Raw genomic sequence first — 18,198 nt, forward strand, 5'->3', positions numbered from 1 at the left:
CGTCGTAATTACCGCTTAAAACAAAATTGCCGGCCGTTTTTCGAACCGGGTCGGGATAAATTGAAAAACTTTTTCGAAATGAATAATCTTCGGTCTTGCAGCTGCTTGATTTTCGCAACTTCTTCCCGTAGACAATTTCCACGGGTGGATCGAGATTTGAGAATGTCGCAAGCGTCCAGTGGATCGCTATACTAGCGAATATACAGGATGTTTCGATGAAAGTGGTTGGAAATTTAAGGGATTTAAAATCAAGAATAAAAAATTGCGTTCGAGGTTTTGTTTCTTAGTTGTTGGTATTCGAAGATTGGGAAAACTTGCCTGTGTAAGAGATGTACGCCAGCTTAAGCTATATTATGGGGCACATTGATATTTAAACTTAATGAAACATGACCGATAGCTGATATGAATCGGTAAATGTAGAAAACTTGCAAGTTCAATGTTCAGTCTACGATATAAAAAAAAATGACACATAAACATGATTTTCATCATCAAGTTTCGAGATATCAAGTTTCGAGGTTCGAGGACGAAATAATTATTAATTGATTTGCAGAAGTGCTTCTGTCATTCAGTGGTTCAGATATTAAATAATAATGCAAGCAATTGGCTGATAATCCGTGAAGAGGTAATATGTTAGGTTAATTGGGATGGATTGTGTTTTTAGGAGCATACGCATTCATGTTATTTAAACAATGCGAACAACGTTATGGTTGGCAAAGGATTTGTTATGGGATCGATAACGGTTTCCCACCATTGTCGCGATATCGTGTCCATGATAAACGTTGTAACTTTGAATCATTACCTTGTGGAAATATGGTACCATACAGAGTGAAGAATTTATCGGTTCTATACTTAAAAAATTGTGTTTTAATTTCGTTTCGTTTAATTTCATTAAATCTTTTAATATCGCTGCGACTACACGTACATGTAATACATTATATATTTTATTGATAATTAAAATACCAAAATATATACAAATAGGAAATCGTTGGCAACAAAAATGGCATATCCGATTTTTATAAAGTTATAAAACGTTTGCTTTAAACGAGCAAAATGAGGCAAGTCCTTTAAATGGAAAATTCCATCGGTGAAACAATTATTAGTCGCCCTTTTCAGAAGCGAGAAAATTTCCCGCCGATATGGCAAACGTTTCCTGACCATCGTGCGAGTTATTACGAACACCGTGCAGTCAAGCTTTGTACAAAACGACATAACAAAGTGGCGTACATCGACCGATCATCCGTTAACTCTCGCTACTTTTCAATAATTTATCGAAGTCGTTAGGTTACTTTTAATCTTCTGCTTGCGTTTACAAATTGAACCAACTTAAAAGCGCCGGCTGTTTCATTTTGCGAATATAATAAGGCATTTTGAAAGAGAAAATTGCATAATCGTTCATTCAAATTGTTAGAGTGGAAAAAATTAAGTCAAATTTTCGTCGAAAGGTATTGTTCAAAACTGGTATATGGTTTTCAATTTCCTGTTTCTTTTTGATAAGTATAAATTTCTTTGATTATTTTTTTTTTTTTTTTGAGACCCCTTTTTCGTTACGTTGAGGTTTTAATTAATTCTTCCTCCTATTCAATTTTTGAAAAGGTCATTCATATGCAATGGAACAATTTTGAATTTAATTTTCTTTTTTGCTGGACAATTCAGCATAGAAATTCTAGATACTTCGATTTCTATTGGGGGAACAAAATACAGATTATTTTTTAATTTTTTAAATGTTTAAATAAGATTTATTATTCGTTGATCTGAGAACTAATTTTCTTTCTTTAATCCGAGAGCTAATCTTTCAGGTTCTATCTCATGGTTTGAAATATTACCTAGTTGAACGATAAAACTATAAATTTGTTATTCTGAATAAAATTGGGTCTAATTTTAGTACATTATGTTTTTTACACAAAGATTAGTTGAAATGTATTTTTGTTATCAGTAAACAACAGAGAAAAGAAGGCTTTTTGTATTTCTTTGGAAATATTTAAAGTTTTGAAAATTACACTTGTGGATGGATTTAAAAACACGATGTTCCTCGATGCTAACGGAAAAGAAAAAACGGAGAAGTAGGAAACAATGGGTAAAAACTTTGTCGAATTATCTCTGAAAACACTCCTACGATTGCGCCAATTCGAAGCAACTAAAGCGCCGCCTAACAAAAGCCTAGCGACAATAGAGGCCTCTCGTTAAGCGTCGTTTAAGTGGCTCGTAATGCGAGTGTCGGCGCACCCTCGCGAACAGAAAAAGAAAAACAACCTTTTCGCTTTTATTCCTGTTTGGAGTCGTGAACTTCGAACGCTCGATCATCTTCCAGACCTTTCATTTTTTATTGAGTGCTTCGACGTTTAATTATTGCAATTGTCATATACAAATTGAGAAGTTTCTTAGATTCTTAGATAATACAAATATTTATCAAATAATTTAAGTCGATACGTAAATCGATTCATAATTTATATTATTCTCAATCGTACATAGACGAAACATTGATTACCTTCTGAAAACTGTAAGAAGTCATTTAATATTTTCCTAATACGTTAATCCTGCAATCCTCGAATTTTGATATTTTAATTTCACCTTTATTTAGTAAACGTATAAGTAAACAATAAGCATTTGGATTATTTTAAGAAGATATTTAATATAAAATTGAAACAAAAAATCATTTATACCATTAACAATTTTTTTTCGAATAGTAATAGTAAGGAAAGGATCGGTTAATGGCATTTATATTCTTCATTTCTTGGTTTCGATCATCAGATTGAAACTTTTGCAGTAAATGTCTTTCAACGGTCTTCGACATTTTTTTTTTTAAATTCTAATTTAAAAAATATAAAAAATTCTAATTTATATTCAATTCTTATTTATCCCACATCCTTCGTTCCAATATTCCAAACATGCTCATACGTGACATCTAAATTCCAGCTGAAAATTTCCATATTAATAAAATCCATTTCCCGGTATCTCTCTCTCTTAGCATATCCGGATGTTCTGTGAGATGAACACAGAGTAAAAAGAAAAAAATAGCGAAAGGTAAACGAAATATGTATGTCGAGCATTGAACAGGAGAGGAACATTGTTGACAGTGACGTGGCGACAATGGAAATTATGGGCATGAAAAGCCATGTCGCTGTCCCGCAAAGAGCACCTTCGCGCCTTTCGTCTTTAAATTCTTCGCGGTGTGCTCGACCGGTGGAGCACGGATAGGCGCGATGGTCTTTTTGAGCCGCGTACAAAAGCTCTCGACTCTCGACTCTCGAGTCTACCTTGCAGTCCCGTGTCTCTGTGTGCGTCTCCGCCACCCTTTATCTTCTTTCATACCAAGCTGCTGAACAAAGCTCGTTCCTCGTGTGTCCCGTGCGTTCGTCACGCGCATCAAATAAAAATCTGCAGTCTCATCCGATATGGATCAATCCCGCTTCGATCGTCATACCGACTTTCTCTTTTTGAAGATTCTCAAAAGTTATAAGAGAGACGAGTAGAAAGCATATTCTTTCGTAGGATTCTATCTTGTCAGTGAGACGTGGAAATTAAATTTCGCGCGTAATTTATGGAGGACGATTTGATGGAGTTTTAACCCTTTAATACGTTGATAGTAACGTGAATTTTATAGATATATTTTATCCTGCGACTTGTCATAGATTGACATATATTAATTGAAATAAATAATTTAATAAATTGATTTAATTTCGTATTCACAGAAATGCTATTTCATTAATACAACAATTCCAATAAATTTCAATAAAAAGTCAATAAAAATCAATGAAAACATTGTATGTTATGAAGTTTAGAATTTCACGTCAAACAGAGTAACTTTCTACAATTTATTTTCGTGATTGGTATTATAATTTTAGGGTTCCATTGCACGAATTTTTATGGCTATCGATTGTATCATTGACATTGATACCATAGTCTTGATGTTCTTATTACTCCAAGATGATTGATACTACAATCTTATAATTCTATGACGCGACTCTTGGATATAGTATTGTTGGTACCACCAATCTTGGTATCCAATTGAACAGGTTTCTACTGTTTTGGGCTAGGTCGTGGCTGGTACCACAGTCTTCGATTGGCTATAAAGGTTTTAACGGCTACCGTGCGGCTCGCGGGTTTTATCTCGGCCTTGGGGAATTGCTCACATGTTCTCCTAATACCCTAGAATGAGTCATGGTCGGCTCTACAACTTCGAACTGAGTTATAGACTGTCTGTATATCCAGACGTATTTCGATAAAATCGTATTAGTTACATTAGTATATTTACTAGTGTTGGCCATACTTTCTGTTTCAAATAAATTCTCTGTCACATAAGCGGTGTATAGGTACTATATAATTCTCAAAAGTTTTGAGAACTTTGTGCAAAAGTACACACAGTTTGCCGAAATGTTGGGTTTCCAAGTACTAATTGGATAAATTGGTGCAAATTCAGTAATATATTCCAACTTTGATATCTTCTATTGCTCTACTATAGGTGAAGCATAATTTCGAGTTATCACATAGTAGAAATTTGATTTCCTAGAGATTTGTACCATCGTACGATCAGCAATTCAAATTCTTTGAAAGCTACATACTAGTATATATATATATATATATTAGACTTGGTGGTGAAAGATGAAAACTTCTATAGCTTTACAGTGGTTAAAATCGAGCAGTATATTTCAAGCTTGATAAGATTTATTATAAAACATAATTTTTAAACATCACACAGTACATATATCTGATTTTCTAAAGATTCGTGTTACATGATGAGCATTTCAAATTTTCATGCTTTGACATTTGAACGTTTGCATACCCTAAACTTAGTACTGAAGGTTTAAAACTTCTAGTAATTGATTATGATGTCTACACACGCGTCTTAACAAAACTAATATAGCCTACTTTCAAGGTAGTTACTAAAACTCTGTCATTTGAGCAGACGCTTGTAACTGTGCTAACGAGCTATAACGCGGCAGTGATGTAGCAATTAGCGTGAAATAGATGGATCTTGTGGAAACGACGAAAGAAACTGCCGTAGTAAAAACAGCGAGCGGTTCAGGAGTGGTACTACGCCAGAATAAAATTCAAAACGATCTTACTACTTAATTAAAGACAGTGAAAAACGATCGCGTTTTACGTCAAATTTATGACTATTAATGCGTTGAAAAGAAAAATCCAGATGAATTTTTATGTACATTTGGAATCATTAGACCAGATGGTTTATAAACCTTATTCGTGATTCTGTTTTTATACATTCACTGTCTCGCTCCACCATTTGGTCATTGTATCTCTTTTCTAAAGAGTGCCCATTTTCTATCCTTTGTTTCACGTTGGTAAAGGAAGAAAATGACTTCCTGTAACAGAGAGGGGTAATTTTACGAGATTTCACAGTTAGGGTAATGAGCTTTTTTCATTCTGTAGCGGTTAGAATTAACTTGGAGAAAAATATTTTCCATTGAGTAAGGAAAGATTTACGTTCCAATAATCTTTTCACTGATAATCTTGGTTTTCATAGAATAAGATAAATATAAAGATAGGAAAACCACTTAATGATACTAGAGCTCGTATTACATACATAATTATTAAATTGTAACATATATTCAATTTTGGTGTATCAATTTTTTAAATCTGTTGTTTTCAATAATACTCACTTTGAAACTGCATAATTTTAACCCTGCTGTGGTTTTCGAATTTTTATGTCACAATCTTAGTCTTCTTTCAACAAGCAAAGAGATTTTCACGTATTTTATATTTCTATGTTTTATTCAAACTTAACTTTGTTACTAATGAAAAAACATAGTTCAGTTTAAAGCGATTCAAAGAACACCGCAGGTCTAAAACAGAGGATTTTCTTTCTTTTAAGAATATTACATTTTTTTATTTAAATCCAAATTATCGAAGGGCAACAGTACATCGAGGACGAAAAATAAGTCACATTTCCCGTCTTTCATAGATTCAAGATACAAGCCTTCAAATATTCAATTATTCAAGTATTTAAGATTATGACAAAATCATATGTTTAATCTGAAAACTAGTCGTGATGTAGAAAGTTAAATATCCACAAAATATTTTGAAATTTATCAGACGACTCCTTTCTTCAGCCATTTTTCATGTTAAAATATTTTAGTGGCATCCAAGTAACATCGAAGTCAGAAGATTTACAAAGTGGGATCTATCATACTTTTCCCACGTGGCTGTGTAAAAGCTGAAAAACGTCGAATGGAGTAAAATACATAATGATAAGTTCAACTCGATGTAAAACCACAAAAAATACACCAAAATGTTGAACCAAAGCTAGTGCACAATAACTCGACAAAAACATCTACATACCTCTCAAACTTCCTCAAACACCGGAAAACCTCTTCAACTACGCAATTCCCACTGCGTTCCGCTATCCCGCAAACTGCCTCAGGTCTCTGAGTTACCAGCACGCTGAAAATAATTTTCAAAAATATTCCCAGTGCTCCGTGAGAGAGGAAACAGGCGTGTTGAAGCGTACTGGAACCATCGACGATTAACGACGAAAGAATCGCGGGGAAATTGTTGCTCGAGAACAAGATCAGGGTGAATAGAAACGAAACGAGACGAGACGGCGCGGCGCGGCGTGCGTCTCGGTTTTAGCTGGAATTTTCTCTCCTTGTTTCACCACGGCTCTCGTTAGCGGCGCAAGATGCACTTTTATTCTACCTTCGGGCGACTTGCCCCTTTGTACAGTCATCCAAGTGGTATTGTACGTGAGTTAAGGAAATTGTTCGACACCAGCGCGGCCGGTGGATGAAACTGGTCGAGTAATCGCGTTTGTGGCTGGATCTCGTTCGTACGCGTATTTTTTCCGAGTCATGGGGATATATTCAAGGGGATGTATAAGAACAACTTCCGCCTTCCTCTCTCTCTCTCTCAGTTTTATCCACGGAGAAATGCCTTGAAGCGTGCTTTATTTTTTTTATTACTCCGACGAGGATCGTTCGAATGCTTCCAGTGAATTTTCACATGCACGTTAAACATTTCGACCCTTGTAGGACACATACACTAACGCTCGAAAATATGAAGGCATTCGCTTATTTTTAATAGAATGAAATTCAGTTATAGGATTATAATTGCGCAAGATTTAGGACTACTTTTTTATTTATTTAAAATATCGTAGAATATTACGACATGATAAAGGATTTATTTTTAGTTTAATATGCAATGAAAAGATTGGCATTTGTAAGAGTCAAATATGAGAGAGCTGGTTCGTTATTCTAAGGAGTTGATTTATTTTTATTCGTTTGATTTCCAAATTATAAATGAAGTACAGATGTTTTGGCAAATTAATAGAGAGATTATCGCAATTAATTTTAGCGGGAATATTATAACCAGTCAATACTTCAACGAACCATATATTTAATTTTAATACACCATTGATAAGGTTTTAATTATGCAATTTAAATTTCATGTGTGTACATTGATTTCATAAGAAGACTGCTTTTGACCAGTAGTTCCTCGTTAATTCGTATATTCTAATAATGTTCGTGTAATGTTAAAACAGATCGGCTAAAATGTTTCCACATTTATAAGCCATAGCATGTACGTATCCCAGTGAATATTTTTAACCTTTAACTACACAGACATCTTTACTATACATATAGGTTACGTACTTGGTACTTTATTTATTAAATCGTAATGCCATACAAGTTAATTTTTAACAGTTGTATATTTGTTTGTTGAAGGTTTTTATAGTTGAAAATACTGGAGCTTCTAACATTTTTCACTAGATTGAAAATTCAGATTCCTCTGAAAGAGATTTATAAGTAAGAAAAGCTTAATGATGAAGTCTCTCCAGGATAATGATACGCGCGCCATTTCCTAATATTAAATATATTTAACATAAAAAATTTTTTTTAGTATTCCACATAAATTTGTGGTATTTTATTCAAGAATTCTTTTCAAGAAACGAGGAACACAATTTTTATAAAATAGAATTTCTTTTGATAATATTTTTAAATATCTGTTTCCAAGAAAAATTTTGTAAATTTTCCCAGTATGCATACATTTACTTTTGATAAAATTATAAAACTCTCACCTCAAAAAATGGTTCACTCTTGGAATTGATCCTTCTAATATGCCAAAATTGGTAATATTTTAGACGTATCATTCTTCTAGCAATCTCAAAATTTTTTTTTTTACCAATGTACATTTTTACATGCATATTTCTTTTTAAACTTTTGGTCTCGGTTTATTGCATTTTTCGCTTCATATAATTCCTCGTATAATTACCAAAGGTAAAGATCGATATTCTAAACTATGGAGACAATATGTATAGTGGACGCTAAGCTCCATTGTAGTAGGCCATTCTTTCAGCTGTCACGATGAAAGCTCGCTCGATGATTAGCCACTCCACTTAAATCCGTCGATTCGATTGCTCGTTTTGTTTTCCGTCGGTTTATTTGCAATAAAAGGAGCGGGTAGGTTAATCAGATCATCATTACCTATACACACGTGCATGGGGTTGAGCACACGTAGTTACTCGACGTGGGGTGAAGCATCGAATGAACTTATTGCCCATTGAACCATACTGCGCCACCATACTCACTGTAACCTGTGTAGACAGGCGAAGCTCCATTGCACAAACAGAGAGGAGCTACGGTGTAACACATACCACGTTTCTGTGAAAACCAGTTAGTTTCAGAGAAGCATTTATTCATGATTTTTTAGCGTAATTTTTATGGCAACAACTTCGTAGTGGAAATGCGAAAGGATATCGCGATGTTAATTGGTGATTCGAAATATTTTTCTGAAATTTTATTTCACGGGTAGTTTTATTTAAAAAAGAAAAAGTTTTCGATTTTGGATTTCCGCAGTTTTGTAATTTAAAGTCAAATGTGAAAATTGGGTTCCACTATTTTGTTTTAATTCATCTCAGAGATAACGTTTTCAGTAACTTGATTCATTGTAGAGAATTTATTTTAGCAATTCTAGATTACGATTTTTTCTGCTTTTTCTATTCGTTAAAAGATAAAGTTTTGATTTTTGAGTTATGTAATTCCTTAATCTAAGCCCAAGTTTAAGCATATTTTTATTTTTACTTGAATTTACCCCGGACGAAACTTTATTGTTAAATAGATTTGGGGCCTTTGGTTAGGTTTAGTTCTGAATTCTAACTTGACGTAGGTTTAACTAACTCTAATACGATTTAATTAAGATACTGATGCAAGTCCAAAATGTGGCTAATTTATAGTTCCTGTAGTTTAATTAATTCTACATTTTCAACATTGCTATAAACGATGTTTGATCAAATTTGAAGGGTACGAAAGATATGGAGAAATTGAATGTAGACTTAATCGAGACTCAACATGTATTGAAATTAGAACGACTTGGATCTAATTTGAACTTAACGAGCATTATGATCTAGACCTATCACAGTTCTACCTTGGTCTTGACCTAGACCTCGCATGGACCTAGACCAGCGTACATCTGACACAGATATAACCCAAACTTAACATGAATCTAATTTGCGTTCGTTAAAGTAAGACTTTAATACATAACAATATTTTAAAATTTTAAGTTTAGTTCCTGCGTGGAAATGAAGATACGTTGTTTCTAGATTCTGGAGATATTTAGATTATTCTTTATTTCCTGCAATTTACCAATTTGACAATTTTAACTGATGGAATTGATTTCATAAAATGAAATAATTTTTATACAATATACTTTATGAAGATTCCAATGAAATCGTATATTACAACAAAGTTTCATTCACAAAGTGGATACGTGAATCGAGACGATTCGTTAGATTTTTATCGAGTGTCAAAGATCGGCGTATTTCGTATCACTGAACAACTCGTTTCATTAGCTTCTAAGTGAGCGGAAACTGGGCTTTGTAACCTACGCGTAAAGAATGTGATGCAGGTCTAGATTAAGACTTTTTTCAATAGAATTTTTAAAATACTAAAATATTTCCAACATTAGGAATAATTTAACAACACAGATTTAAAAAAACCAGTATTTTTCCAATTTTTCTTATTATGTTAAAAAATATTACACATTTACGATAACGTCTAATATTAAAAATCTAGACAAACTAATATTTATACACTGATATTTCTTGTGTTATCCTTTGAAAATTAAAATCGCCACTATTCAATTTTTTTCCTTTTATAATTATCCAAATCGAATCAATAACAAAATTAGTAACAATTTGTTCTCCATTTTGTAAATAGCAGAAAAGTAAAGAAATCCAAATTTTTCTAAAATTGTAATAAATATCAAAGATTAAAGATTTCAAAAAATTCATAAGTGTATAAAAGTTAAATCTTCGCTAAATAATTTCAACTAAATTTCGAAATCACCGAGAATTTACGAGCCTTAAAAACATCAATGTTCGTTAAATGGTTTCTATCGAATCTTCGCTGAATAATATTTTTTCAAAGTTTGTCCATTCATTACATATATGTCACATTTATACTAGAGTTATGTCAATAATACTAAGTCATATATCGTACGATTGTAACATGAAAAAGACACAGAATCAATAGGTTCGATGCATGGTGTACGCATAGAAAGGCGCGTTACGTTTCACATCTCGTTCACATCACGATAGAATCAAACAGATAGTTTGCGATATTTTGACGCCAACTGTGTGCATTTAATCGGCCAAGCCATTTCACTGAATTCCTCGGAACTATCGCGATAACTCAATCGTCCGGATATCGTGGCAATCTACGAGAAACGTGGACGTTCCTGAACCAGATGGCCGATACGATATTCATTTTCTGATAAATATTTCGTATCGTCTTGTTCATCGACTAAACGAGTGACTGAGAAATTAACTGGAACAAATGGTGTGGAACGGATGAGACTAATGTCGTGGAACTGAAATTTCTCGGCTCTCTTTAATCTTTCGGATCTTCTATTCGTTTTATAAATTTTCAAATTAAAATTTGTCTCACTGCTATTTCGACACATATGTTTCTTAACATTTTTCTTGTGTATTAATATCTTTCCATTCTTCGTCTGTTAACATTTTTCCATTTATATCTTCCGAGATGAATTTCTTGCTACTCGTTGGACTTTTCTCGATTCAACTAGTAATTTATTTCTTCCTACAAGATAGATTCTGCAATAATACTGATAAATGGTATCTACTTGTATCCTGCATTAATAAAAATCTTGTAGTGTTATTATTATTACATTTAACTCTAATTTAAGCACAGTTCAAAAATTCACTAAATTCTTCGTCAAAGCATCCTTTCTCAGGTTTCGTGGATTGTGAAGACCGATGCGATTGTCAGATCCGGATGTCCATTGCGATCATCGTACGATAGAGATCGTCGCGACGTAGCACGGTGCCGCGTCGAGTGGAGGTCGATTGTGCTCGAGGCCAAAGGCGGTCTCGGCATATTTATATTTCAAAATTTTCATTGTGAATCGGTTTCTGGGCCACGGGAGATACAAACGGGGGCGGTGGCGGCGGCAGCCGACGTGTTCAGTCCGCCACTCTATTGAAAACCGGCCATGGACGGCCGTGAGTAGTACTGTCGTTCGATAAACGGCGTCTTTCCCGGAGCTTTCGGTTCAAAGATAAGAATCTCGGATTCGAGGTCAGCCAAGCAGTCCTCGAGGCCTCCTTTGGCCATCGGCAAATTTCGAAAGGGCGCTCGACCTCGTACGAGGTGGCAACCGGGCTGCAGAGAACGGTGGGGGATAGTTACCACCCTGTGTAGGTGTGTACACTTATCCTACACCTATGTGTATGTGTGTATACGTTACACTAATATGTCTCTGTGAACGAGACTGGCGCACGATCGAGATGAATCGGTGTACCGGCGACGTTCCGGTTATGGCGACAAAGGACAATATCTAATATCCGAGAAGAAAGGCTGGCTCTATATTATAAAGTAGGGTTTTTTATTTCTTTCCTCTCTCTTTTTCTTTTTTTTATCTAGTATGGTCACATCGAGACCCCGGTTTTTCATGTACCAAGAGCAACTGAAAGGAAAGCACAGAGGCAGGTGCTCGATACAGGTTGCAGAAGGTCAAGCGCCCTCCGAGCCAAACAATGAAGAAGCTCTTCTACTCTCCTGGACTTGCACACTCTGTGTCCGGTCTCAATGTGCACTCTGAATTATTTCTTCGGGCATCTGGGATGCACTCCTGGCTCCGGGAATTTATTGGATAGCGATTGTATGATGTGTATTGTCTCTGGTTTAATGGAAGTCGAGGGGTTCGAGGGGATGTTATGGCGGATGCTGCGAATTATCTTGGGCATGGGAGACAATTTCTGTTGGGATATTTATTTTGATGTATTTCTTCGGTATTACTGTGTGTTTCTCCCGTTCATTTTTTACAGTGGTATTGCGTTATTGGGAAAAATTGTTTATCGATTTGAGGATTAATGTTGGGCTTGGATAAAATGGGATATAAATATCCTGCCTTCTGATGAAATATACGATATGTGATAGTATAAAGGTAAATATTATATCGTGGTATATGCAAAGAGAAAATAAATGATAGTAATTAATATAAAAGTAATCAGTCAGGGCGAAAGTATCTGTATAAATGTAAAAGATAAGTAATAGTTGGTAAGGAATTTGTTTTACGATATTGAATCAGGACGCTTTTGCTAATATCATAATATGCAGTACTTATTCCAAACTTACTTCCGTCACACTCTTAAAATTCTCGCTCCATCTCTGTAAATCAATCGCTCGACATTCGCAACTTTATTATTTTGTTCCAAATATTTTTCACTCGCTTCCAGATTCCTATCATTTTTACGTCATTCGTACAAAACTACAGATAAACCAACCAATCTCAAGTTTCTTCCGCGTGTAAACAAAAAATCGACAGACCACCGAAGTACATCTGTCACAGTTGCTTCAACCAGTACAGCGAACAGAATTCTTGAATCGTGATGTTTTTCGTAGGGTAGAAAAATCCAGCGCAGAAACCACCCCCCTTAGAGCTGGATTCGGTTGACAAATAAATCAACGAGCTTCGTATCAAGCCCCAATTTCAAATACACTCCAGATTCGTCCGGCGAACTCTATTTTCACGACAGGGGGTGAGTCGACGTCGCGCTTCGGAAACGGGGCTGAAAACATTCCGCTGGCAAGATACAGCCCCCATTCGGGCCCATGGTCGATATTAAGCCAGCCCGAAACTGTTCACGTCGCTGAAACACATGGACAATACATGGACAATGTCCAGACAGGATGGATTGTATACTGCCACTCAAAAGTGTGGGGACTAACTTGCTTATTTTTCTTAGAATACAAATTTGACTACAAAATTATATATAGAAAGACTGAGAATGGTTTCATCTTTTATTTGAGTTGTCGTCGAATATACTGATACGATAAAATGTAATTTTAAACGTTAACCTTGCTATAGAAAATTTGATACTGTAAGTGTCAAAGATTATAGAACAGCTTTGTTAGTCAAACAGTTTATTATTTACGAATTGATCAGGAAATTATACTTAGTTCTGATAAAAATATTAAAAATCGGTTAACATTTTGAAGAGATACTGAAGTGGTTTTTGGAATGTGGGTATACTTACATACTAGTAATTATTAAACATACGACTGCGTAATAGAATACTAGATGAGCATGTGAAATCAAGAAAATACTAACGAATTATTTAGTAGGACATTGGTAAGATTTTAGTAAAACCTCTATAAAAAAAATGCAAAAACTTTCTGTTCAATTCAATACTATAACATACGTTTTATTACATGTTTTTTAATCACCTATGATATTTCATTCCGAATTTTATATTTAGTGAAGGATCATATATCATTTAATCTCTTTTTCTATTGTATTTTTATTGCGTAAAATACGAGAAATATTTTTATTGATTTTTTCATATTCTGATAAACACTCTTGTCTGCTATTAAAACATGAATTTTATTGAAGTGTATTGAATTTTAAAATACTTGTTTAGAAACAGTACAAATTTATACGCCATTTAAAACATTGAAAAAATTGATTTAAGAATTGTGAAAGAACTACGTATTTTGAAATGTTAATAAGGGATTCTTGCACTATAGCTTACAGTCTTGCAAGAAGATAGTAGTATCAGCATGTGAGAATTTTCCACAAAGAAAGGAGTTCGAATGGCACGCTTTTTCACTTAGAATAGATTGTTTGGTCTCGCGTTATAGTAATTCTTCTACTCTGTCAATACTTAAAAGGGTAAGTGAATAATACGTAGCAGATTAGAATTATATTTGGAAGTTTGTACAAGAAATCAACACATGTTAAAATAACTATTACATAACTTGTGAAAATGGTCGTGGAATTATGGAAAAAATATATTAAAAATTCAAAATATCGTAAAATTTGCAGGCGAACTATTGACAAAAAAATGTGCGTCACCGTCGAATCATATTTAGAAATTTTGATGAATAGCTAAAATGTTGGAATAAATATTAAATTTATCATAACAGACGAACAACAGGAGGATCAGCGACGGAGCTTCTTGTCCAGCAATGTTTCCGCGAAAGGAACGTTCATAAATTACTTTTTCTAACGATAAACTACTTAAAAAAGAAAGGGAAAAACTGGTTTGGCTAGTTCGTTTTTCTGGGTCGAATGGCGTTTTACACGAAGGCAAATGTTTCGCGACATCCTGTTATAATTTTCAGCCTCTGATAAGCTTAAAACAGTGGCGCGCATCGTCGGCCTTATGAATCCTCTCAAACTTTCTTCTACATATAAGGTGATTCTATTCAATCTGTAAATGGATACATTTTAGATAATTAAAGTGTGTTACATGAACTACATAAGTTTCGCAAGTTCATTAAAGTTTCAAACAAAGGCAAATGGCGATTTGTACCCTTCACATCTCTTACCACGTATTTTTCATGAAAATTTGATCAAAATTCAAATAGATTTTAAGGGAAATTAAACAGATTGTATGAATTATTTCGGTATGTTTGTGTAGATCCCTTTTTATTTATAACCTAAATATATTTTTAATCTCTTCGTAAAGATCGCGAAACAATGCAGAAAGTAATGAGAGTATGTTATACAAACCATACAGGTATTAGTTATGTTATAAATTTACCAAGTTGTAGAAAACATTTCAATTTTTCAATTGTAAAAAAAGATTAAACTACACATATTTTTACTCAAAGAAATGATTATTAGACTGCGGATATTTAGACAAATTCTGCGAATTCTCAGAAACTGCTGCAAAATCCATCTTGTCAAAGACAACCAAGTGTCCGGATACTTCTAAGTAGCAGCATAATTATGTCGTCTACGTGTTTCATTCGCCGTTTGAACATTCTTTTAGCCTAAAATGAGGTCGAGTCTTGCTTCGAAAACGATACGTTTAGTACTACCTTCGCACGACTGCAGGAATTTGATACTGTGAAAACGACGCATGTAGAATCTAGTAAAAGATCGCTTCTTTACTGCAGTGTAAGATTATGCGCCAATACTTTTTACAACTACCGTAAAATACATCATGTGAAAAATGAGCAAGTGTCCGGATACTTTAAAACGATAGTGTATGTCTTCTATATGTATGTTTCATTCTCCATACGATATTCTTTCTCAACCCAGGCCCTAGACCGAGCTCAAGTGCCTAATTCGTTTGCTCCTTCGTCCACCGATCCGGTAGCGTACATGCTCGTCACAATGCAAATCTCCGCTCGTCTAATAAATTATTTAAGCGTCTGCGCCTCTCTTTCTCGCGTTCGCGTTCCTTATGATGCATGGCCTCGTACGCACGAATCTCTCCTTGGGAATCCACGGTGTCTGCGGTTCATACTTCGTTCGTCGAACCGTATAGTCCCTTGACATCTCCTTGGAGAGATGCTCTTGAGAAATTTCTAGCCTGTGACGAATTTCTATGGAAATCCTCCTCATCCAAGACTTTCTGCGGCAAATGGTTCGTTGAACATTACGATTTTCTGGCAAGAAACTGTTGAGAAATGACGAACGCGCGGACACACGTCGACACTTTGTTTTTCTTCATTTTCTTTTGTGTTTTATGCGAAGTGGGTTTTTCTTCAAGGAAGATGAGGAGGTTTACGTTTTGTTGCCATCGTTTTGATTGGCAAATTTATCACGGACGCGTCCACGGAGCACTTTGATTTTATTGATTTTCAGTTTGTAAAGAGTTGCCTTTGGGGTTTCTTCCAGATTCGTTCTGGAACGGTCACAATGAAACAGCATGTGCGCCAAACGAATCGATAACTCGCGCCACGATCGAGTGACACGTGTTTTTCCAGAAATTGTAGCTTCTATAAGGATCGAGCTTTTCTCACGTGTTTTCTTAAGCTTTTTGCTACTGCAGTTCCGTTTAAATTGCAGCCTTAAACGCTTGTGTTGTGTGTAATATGATATACGTTGAACCGTATGGTTACGTAACAAATTCTGCTACACTAGTGGAAGTATTTATTGCGTTACATGCAATATTATTGATGATGCAATTTATTTTTGCCGAGGTAGTAAGCTATACTTTGTTAGAACCATATATTTTAATCAATTTTGAAGAGATATAGAACCATGTTCTAATGTATAAATGTAACGATGTTTATTAAAAAAATTATTCGAAATGTGTAATCTTATACCACACCATGAATGCTAACATTTTTCAAATATTATGTTGTATCGTTATACAGTTAAATAGTAAATTAATATTTATTTACAAGCAAGAAGGGTACAGTAAAATACCACTACAATCAATAAATAATGATTTTAGTATATTGGAATACTTTCTACGTTTAATTATAAATTTATACTTTCTACATAAATGTGAAAAATATTAATTTTTAAAGAAACTTTTTCGTACTACGCTTTATGGTTAACTTGCTAGAATTTTGCTTTGTTCCTCGATTATTATTTATATACTATTCGTACTAATAGTAAAAGGACGATAAATGTTTAAAAGCATTTAATATTAAAAAAGAATATTCAGTACCCAAGTAAGGCAGTAAATATTTAAAAATAGTAAATATCTACATATTAAACAAATTATAAAATATTATAAAGGAATGCGATAATATGAATAGTTTTCATAGTATCGTTTTAAAGCTCACGATACTGTTTCTGAAAGAAAAAAGTTGTAATACTTCAACGCACGATATCGCATGATCTATCCAATCTTTCGCTTTATTTACAAGAGAGTTTCGATTAAGCGGTTTAGTCGGCATGAAAAAAAGACACGCGATAAACCAAAACACAAAGATAAATTAAAGAGAAGATATTAAACCTTCCTTTTGTTTCCCAAAATGAAGTTTTTCATTTGCTTCCACCATTCGCATTGCAATGTCTCTGCTATGGTAATTTTTATTCTCGAAGAACCAGAAGGTTTTGCTTTTTTAACAAAAAATTGTCACTAGTCGACGACGTTATTATTATTGAAATTGCATAAAAACACAGGAAATTGTTAATTGATCCTCGTCATCGTAAATCATATTTGTGGTTCTTCCAACCTGGAGACAAATTTAGGAAAAATTCTATTAGGTCTAGGACAAGATTCTGTGTTTTTCATTTTATGTCTTATATGCTTTCTTAAAAGAAAACATGCCTTTGTTATTGAAATATTTTCTATCAGTAGATTGATAAGACAGATTGATAGAGTAAAATGTATAAAATATTCAAAGTATTCGTTATATTTAGCGAATGAAATAAATTTCTATTTAGATACCATTCCTTTAGTTACATTTATAAAGATGTGAATTTACATTAATATCTACAGTCTACAGTCTATCTCTGACATATTTACTGTTGATCTTAGTGATTTTCTTTCCATTTTTTAAATAACAAACACATTGTCTCTTACATTATATAATGAATATCGTTTCTCACTGTAATATTGCTTTAGTTATTTAAAAATCATGAACCATTTCATAAGTATTTCTATTTATATATTATTGATTACTTATTATTTGTTTAGAAAGCTTTAGTTTCTCTTTCAAAGCACAACACGTAGGAACGGCGTACTTTCAGATCATTTCTCTTTGTCAATATAAATTGGATCATACTAAAACAGTAAAAACACAAAGATATTAAACCTTCCTTTTGTTTCCCAAAATGAAGTTTTTCATTTGCTTCCACCATTCGCATTGCAATGTCTCTGCTATGGTAATTCTTCTACAAGATTGAAATCAACGAATTTATACTATGGCAAAATCATATCAATTTGCATTATAAATTTTTTTATTTTGATAAAAAATTCTAAAACATATCGTTGTGCTAAAATATATTAGCTTTAATATACAGTCTTGTTAGAATAAA

At 34.0% G+C, this 18,198-nt stretch overlaps 1 protein-coding gene across 11 annotated transcripts in view; it reads left to right on the forward strand.

Moving 5' to 3' along the window:
- The window catches only part of LOC117238291 (potassium/sodium hyperpolarization-activated cyclic nucleotide-gated channel 3), a 216,954-nt gene that overhangs the window by 28,729 nt on the left and 170,027 nt on the right, over positions 1 to 18,198 (forward strand). The window lies entirely within an intron of this gene.

This window comes from Bombus vosnesenskii, unplaced genomic scaffold (assembly GCF_011952255.1).
Source record: "Bombus vosnesenskii isolate JDL3184/JDL3185 unplaced genomic scaffold, Bvos_JDL3184-5_v1.1 scf7180000013445, whole genome shotgun sequence".
In the NCBI taxonomy this organism is placed as follows: Eukaryota; Metazoa; Arthropoda; class Insecta; order Hymenoptera; family Apidae; genus Bombus; species Bombus vosnesenskii.